Source organism: Bufo bufo, chromosome 2 (assembly GCF_905171765.1).
Source record: "Bufo bufo chromosome 2, aBufBuf1.1, whole genome shotgun sequence".
NCBI classification, from domain to species: domain Eukaryota; kingdom Metazoa; phylum Chordata; class Amphibia; order Anura; family Bufonidae; genus Bufo; species Bufo bufo.
The window spans coordinates 264,307,885-264,316,056 of record NC_053390.1 but is presented as its reverse complement, the minus strand read 5'-3'; positions in this window follow the sequence as shown (position 1 = coordinate 264,316,056).

Below are 8,172 nucleotides of genomic sequence, written 5' to 3'. Positions count from 1 at the left end.
CAACATTAAAAATGCAAGTCAAAATGAAAAAAAGTGGATTTCTTTATTTACCCAAACGCTCAATGGCATTGAGTGTTGGGTAAATAAAGGAATCCACTTGTTTCACTGTATGCTGCCTTAGGAGATAGATTAGGAGATATGAGACGCTACAGACTGAGTGCCCACAGCCTGGCCATAGAATCCGGACGGCATAGACAGAGCTACATGCCTAGAGAAAGCAGACTGTACCAGCAGTGCCACCTGGAGGTGGTGGAGGATGAGGCCTACTTCCTGATATACTGTCCCAAATACTCAGCAGTGAGGGACATCCACTTTAGAAGACTGTCTGATCTCTGCCCAGACTTCAGCTCCATGGAGGAGGAAGAGAAACTGCACGTCCTGCTGGGAGAGGAAGAGAACACTATGGACATAGCAGCACAATATATCAGTGCCTGCCACAGACTGAGAGGAGCCTGATATGCCATGGACTCCGATACCCAGACCCGAGGTGTGTCTGGACCCCCCCATGATACGCCACGGACTCCTATACACCGACCCTGGGTTTGTCCCCATTTCTAAACCCTTTCTCCACAGTATTTGCCTCTAAGCATGAGGCTTTACAGAATGCAATAGGGTAATGTTGATGCCTGCTTGCCTTTAAGTCGCACTTTCCACCCCTATATCCACACACACACTCCTACTCCTCTCACTGTTTGGTCGCTTTCAGACAAGCGAGTGGCACACTCCGGACTCGGAGCGTGAATATAAGACAGCTCCTGTGCTGACCTCCCAGCACTGACCAGGTGACATAGCATTATATTGATTTATGATGCTATGTAACCCTTAGAGATCTGGAATGTATTGGATAACACTGACATAATGATGGCAGTGTTATCCAATACATTCCAGACCTCTTAGGGTTACATAGCATCATAAATCAATATAATGCTATGTCACCCGGTCAGTGCTGGGAGGTCAGGACAGGAGCTGTCTTATATTCACGCTCCGAGTCCGGAGTGTGCCACTCGTGCAGTGTCCCACTCAGTGATGGAGATTATATATATATATATATATATATATATATATATATATATACACGAACACACACACACATACATATATATATACATATACACACACACACATACACACAGTCTGTCCAAAAAAAAAAAAAAAAAAGTCGCCACCAAAGCCTTTAGCTTTGATTATGGCACACATTCGCTGTGGAATTGTTTCGATAAGCTTCTGCAATGTCACAAAATGTATTTCCATCCAGTGTTGCATTAATTTTTCACCAAGATCTTACATTGATGATGGTAGAGTCTGACTGCTGGCAAAGCCTTCTTCAGCACTTCCCAAACATTCTCAATGGGGTTAAGGTCTGGACTCTGGGGTGGCTAATCCATGTGTGAAAATGATGTCTCATGCTCCTTGAACCACTCTTTCACAATTTGAGCCCGATGTATGCTGTCATTGTCATCTTGTAATATGCCTGTGCCATCAGGGAAGAAAAAAATCCATTGATAGAATAACCTGGTCATTCATTATGTTCAGGTAGTCAGCTGACCTCATTCTTGGAGCACATACTGTTGCTGAACCTAGACCTGACCAACTGCAGCAACCCCAGATCATAGCACTGCCCCCACAGGCTTGTACAGTAGGCATCACTGCATCTGCCTCTCTTCTTACCCTGATGCGCCCATCACTTTGGAACAGGGAAAATCTGGACTCAGACCACATGGCCTTCTTCCATTGCTCCAGAGTCCAATCTTTATGCTCCCTAGCAAATTGAAGCCTTTTTTATGGTTTGCCTCACTGATTAGTGGTTTTCTTACAGCTACACAGCTGTTCAGTCCCAATCCCTTGAGTTCCCTTCACATTGTGCGTGTGGAAATGCTCTTACTTTCACTATTAAACATAGCCCCGAGTTCTACTGTTGTTTTTCTTCGACTTGATTTCAAACGTTTAAGTGATCGCCGATCACGATCATTCAGGATTTTTTCCCCGCCACATTTCTTCCTCGAATGCGATGGGTCCCCACTAGCCTTCCAGTTTTTAATAATGCGTTGGACAGTTCTTAACCCAATTTTAGTAGTTTCTGCAATCACCTTAGATGATTTCTCTGCTTGATGCATGCCAATGATTTGACCCTTCTCAAACAGACTAACATGTATTCCACAACCACGAGATGTGTCTTTCGACATGGTTGTTTAAGAAATGAGAAGCAACTCATTGCACCAGTTGGGGTTAAATAACTTGTCGCCAGCTGAAAGATAATCGCCCATACAGAAATTATCCAATAGGAGGCTCATAACCATTTGCTTAGCTAAATCCAGGTGGCGACTTTATTTTTGGACAGGCAGTGTATATCCTAGGGTGTCCCAAGACAGGAGAACAGAGAGGAAGTTAGCTGAGGAGAAGGAAGGAAGTTATGTGTGAGGAGGTGAACAGCACAAGTCTAGAATGTAGCTGCCACTTTAGCCCCTTGGCCCTGATCAAGCTGAGGGGGTATGCACAAATCTCTTACAGCTACCTAACACAGACCAGAGAGTCAATGTATGGATATAGAGCAAGTCTAGTGGAGATAGAAGCAGCAATAGTTTATGGACTCCACAGCACCAGTGACCGGGAGAAGCCTAAAAGCACCTGGACACAGCCGGACGACTAGCCACAAAGTTGTCCATTACCACATGCCTCAATGGACATTGTGGACCAGAGTTTCAGAGAGCATCCTGTACAAATAATGGAGCAGAAGGTTTTTGCCTGCCGTTCGGGAGACCGCCTTGTGGTTTGCTAAATACAAGTAAGAATTTATTATATCCAGTACCTGGCAGCTAGAGTGTGAACGAAGTCTAGACAGATATAGAAAGAAGGAAAACTCCTCAAGTTACAATTGCCAAGCCTGTTACAAGGATTACAGCTGAGCTAATATTTGGATTCTTACATATGCTTTCTACATGAACTGTAATGACTACCCTGAGACAATTGATCAATTAAAAGTTCTGTTGTTTACCACAATGGACTCCTCATCCTTTCTACCACCTTCTTTTGCACCTAACGGTGCTGGCGTCACGAACACCACAGACTCTGACTCCACGACACCTAAAAGCCCATTCCACCAAGGGCACCTCAACCACCATTTGGCGGGAATCCCTGGACGACATAGGGTGTCCCGAAGGAGCTGGTGCTGTCCTTCCCTTAACTACACGCCGGCCCAAGGAACTCTGCTAACCATGAGTAAAACTACTACTACCCCCATCGGCCCACCGTAGCTCACCTGTTGCCCCTGCGGCCCGGTCACTGCACTCGCTCGTCTGAAAACGGCCTTTTGCTTAATTTAGAACAGGTCCTCAATACAAGATTGGCGGGGGACTGACACCTGACACCCCACTGTTTGAAGGGGCTGTGCCACTTGTGTGAGCTGTAATTACATTGCACTGTTGGTACAATCTAGATGGTGTGCAGGTAAAGTGCAAGCTGCACAAACCTATCAAGCAGCTGACCCGAAGTCAGTCCCTGCCAGTCGTAGTTAAACACACAATACAGGGTGATCCACTGATCAGTATATGGACCTCGGGTTATGAATGCACAGTAATGCAGGGTATCCAGTCCCTGTTGAAAGAATAACTTCCAGTGACAATACACCAGTGACCAGTAATCAAGTAACCACTAGCACCAAATTCCAATAAAAAAAATAATAATAAAGTCCAGCATTATCATTTTGTCATTCTTATTTTATTTTTTCTCATTTTCTTGTAATAGTACTGAAACAACAGAGTCGGTATATATACGTAATTATGTACAACCATGTATAGGAAGAGGATAAGAGGGAGTTTACTCTAAGTTCTATTGTGCTATATTAGGCTTTTGTTTTATTCAGGATTCTTTTCTGCACAAGGTATGAAATGTGTAGACAGAGGTAGCAGTCTGGCCCAGATTTTTGTGGAGATTTTCTGGTCTATATAAAAGATAGCATCTATATGATAGACATTGCATAATATTGAATTTAGTCACTGAAGAAGGGGCCTCTGCGGCTCCGAAACATGTATGGCAGAGAGGGGATTGAGAACAATTCCCACCATCATGCAGTATTACAATGCACTGTGATCATACCCGTTCAAGCGACCGACTAGTGCCAAGAAGTGGAGGGGCTGCAGCAAACCTCCTATGACTGCATAGGTTATGTACATGTCTGTTTATTACACTGGTCTCATCCATCTGTTTCATTTGCACACAAGTGATTTTGAGATGCTGACAGGAGGCCACATGTTCTCTCCAGCAAGCAAATTCCAAACATAATATAGAAAAACGGCCTCGAAAGTACGTTGCCTTAGGTGGGTCACAGGTCTTGATCGTGAAGTGGGTACAGTTCACATATGCAGATGCGTTTCTTAGTTGGACCGCGCTGCTCCAGGAGTAACAGAACTTCCGCACTTTAGAAACAATCAGATGACCGTGGATATAGGACAGCAAACAGGCCAAAACGAAGACTTTCCTCCTTTCACTTTCAGGCTTCTATGGAAAACTAAGGATGCAGCAAATAATGAAGCACCGAGGGTGTTTGATCTTTTATGTACACTGCTTATTATCGACTTTTATATTAGGAGTATAATAAATCCTTTCTACTCCAATTTATGTGACGGTACTTCACTATTTGCTGCATCCTTGGTTTCCCATAGAAGCCTGAAAGTGAAAGGAGGAAAGGCTTCGTTTTGGCCTGTTTGCTTTCCTATATCCACGGTCATCCGATTGTTTCGGAAATTCTGTTACTCCTGGAGCAGCGCGGTCCAAACATAAGACTTCTCAGTGGACGGAGACTGAGCCGTGTGCCAAGATATTCCTTAGGCCACGAACCCGATGTCTCAGGCAGATGAGTAGTGGAAGTGGCAGTTCAGGCAGGGATACTGGAGGTGGTAAGAGGTGCTGCTACACTTTACAGATGGAGAGTCTTTTCAGCTCTTTTTAGCAGTTCTACAGTTCTAACTACGTGTTGGACATATTTTGTTATGTTGACTGTGAACTACGTTGACATTAAGTGCAACAGTTGAACACTGAGTGAATTGGATTAAGTATACTGCATTTGGTGGGAATAGGTGGCTTATGGTGTAGGCAAGGGCTCCCTGGCACATTTAAAGGGGTTGTCCGGGCTTTTATTTTTGATGATCTATCCTCAGGATAGGTCATCAATATCAGATTGGTGAGGGTCCGATACCCGGCACCCCCGCTGATCAGCTATATGTACACAGCGTGCACGTGCCATCTCCAATATCTCTTCCTGTTCGCTACTGCTTTGCCATAGAGCAGGAAGGGAGACAGGAGACGACACGTGCGCACTGTGACCGCCTTCTCCTCATACAGCTGATCGGCGGGGGGGCCGGGTGTCGGACCATCGCCAATCTGATATTGATGACCTTCCCTGAGGATAGGTCAATAGTATTAAAAGCCCGGTAATAAGTGTGTTAGCAATGGACTATACTACTAGTTTGCTTTTAAGTTTTAATTATCTAACTTTATATATTTGTACTAATTGGATTTCATGTACATCCATTGATCTCAGATATGGATTTAGACACTCTTTATAGAAAATACATTATAAGGGATTTGGTGCTAGTGGTTACTTGAGTGTTGTCATTGGAAGTTTATCGGATATTGATGACCTGTCCTAAGGATAGGTCATCAATATCTGTGTAGCTCGCAACAACCCTTTTACGCCACTAAATGATATACATTTTTGAAATGCCTTTTGGCTGTAATTAACTACAGTTTAATTTACCATGTGGTATGTTGAAAGACAGGATACCACCTAGTTATCCCGAAGGCATGACATATAGCCTGAAACATTATTGCTCAGTACTGGCTGCCTGATGGGTCAGGACTTTGATCTATATTAATACAGTATACTAGGTCAAGTTTTGTTTTTCTCAGCTTGAAAGCCATTGATTCCTACATTGAGTGACATATAGAAAATTGTTTGGTACAGAAGATGAATAGGTTGGGTGTTTTTTTTTTTTTCCTCAGCTCTTCCCTAGCAAAAATATGGTGTGTGTGTATGTGTGTAATTATATATATATATATATATATATATATATATATATATATATATATATATATATATATATATATATATATATATATATTAGGGATCGACCGATTATCGGTTTGGCCGATATTATCGGCCGATATTGAGGATTTTGAACGTTATCGGTATCGGCATCTATTTTGCCGATATACCAATAACGTATGGGGAACACAGAACGCGCTGCTCTCAGCGCTCTCTGTGTTCCCTCCGCAGCACAGGGGAGAAGGAAGCAGTGTCTCCTCCCCCTGTGCTGCTGCTGCCGCTGCCGCCAATGACAGGAGAGAAGACAAGAGGAGGGGAGGGGCTGTGGCCACGGCTCCACCAATGAAGATAAGCCTTTCATTCATTCATATACAGGAGGCGGGAGCTGGCTGCAGAATCACATAGCCGGCTCCCGACCTCTATGAGCGATAGCTGCGGTCCGCGGTAGTTAACTCCTCAGGTGCCGCGGATCGCAGCTAACGCTCATAGAGGTCGGGAAACGGCTATGGGATTCTGCAGCCAGCTCCCGCCTCCTGTATATGAATGAGAGACTTCTCTTCATTGGTGGCGCAGTGCGCCCCCCCCCCCAAGCATTAATCATTGGTGGCGCGGTGCGCCCCCCACCCCCATCCCAACCCCGGCCAATAGTAAAAACATTGGTGGCGCAGTGCGCCCCCCCCCCCCCACCCAGTATTACTCATTGGTGGCAGTGGCCACAGGATCCCCTCTCCCCTCCTCCTCCGATCGGAGCCCCAGCTGTGTAAGCCTGGGGCTCCGATCGGTTACCATGGCAGCCAGGACGCTATTGAAGCCCTGGCTGCTATGGTAAGCTCCATGCTGCTGTGTGCACAAAGCACAGAGCAGCAGGGACAGTGTGAGATCCTAGTCACCCTGATAGAGATCTATCAGGATGAATAGGACAAGGGTTCTAGTCCCTAAGGGGGCTAAAAGTTAGTAAAAAAAAAAAAAAAAAAACACAAAAATATTAAGTATAAATGAAAAAGATTTATAAAAAAAAAATACACATTAACAATAAACATATTAATTTTCAGCAGATTTGTGTAGAAATTTTTTTTTTTTCTCAAAAATGAAAATTCCCAGAATATCGGTATAAATTATCGGCTATCGGCCTGAAAGTTCACAAATTATCGGTATCGGCCCTAAAAAAATCAATATTGGTCAGATCCCCATTTCATTATTGTCCTCTGAGCCACATTTCTCAAGGTATCACATCGAAGCCAAGACATCTCAGACTGCCAATGTCTTTCACTGAAGGGCATTGTAAAGATGTGGGTAGAGAGAGAGTTAGGGGCTCTATCGCAGATTTCAAAAGCAGCAAAAAGTCCTGCATGCAATAAAGCAGACTCCCAAACGGACCCCATGGTAGTCAAAGGGATCCGTTTGGCTCCGTAATGTGCGGGATCCGGAACTTATTTTAGTTGTTCTGTTCCTAAAACAGAGCAGAACAACGGAAATCAACAGGACTGGTGTGAACTGGCCCCGACATGTGTTCAGTCATCTTCTAGTCAGGGAACAGTTTTATTTTACTGTATCATAGAGCAAGGCTTGATAACAGATAAGATAATGAACCTGTTTTGTGTCTTTTTTAATAGAATTTGATAACACAAGGAACAGAAATATGATGCTGTGCTGGTAATGACTAGAGAATACTTTGAAATGTAGAGATGGGTCTTTAAAATTAGCTGATTATACATGTATAGAATGTATATTTAAACTGAAAATATGCTTCATAATACACCCCAAAAAGCACAGGCGGATATTGTATTGGCCGATTGTTACTATATGTAAATGATATATATAGGGAATGAAGATATATTTGTTACATCAGATATAACAAGTTTATGTACTAAGGATTTGCTGGCGACTTTCAGCTGCTACATTACAGAACAGTGCTGCCTGCCAAGAGATGACCAGATCTGCACACTGCTTTCCCACTGTGATGTTGCATAACTTGCAATTTTTCATGTGATTTCCTAAAAGTTCAGTGCAAGTGGCAAATCCTTCTTGTGAAGGAAAAAGTACAACATAAGGACTTGCACTCTAGCACTACTCATGCCTACTGCTGCCATCTGTACCCATTCAATAAAAGTGAGTGGATGGGACTAGAGGGG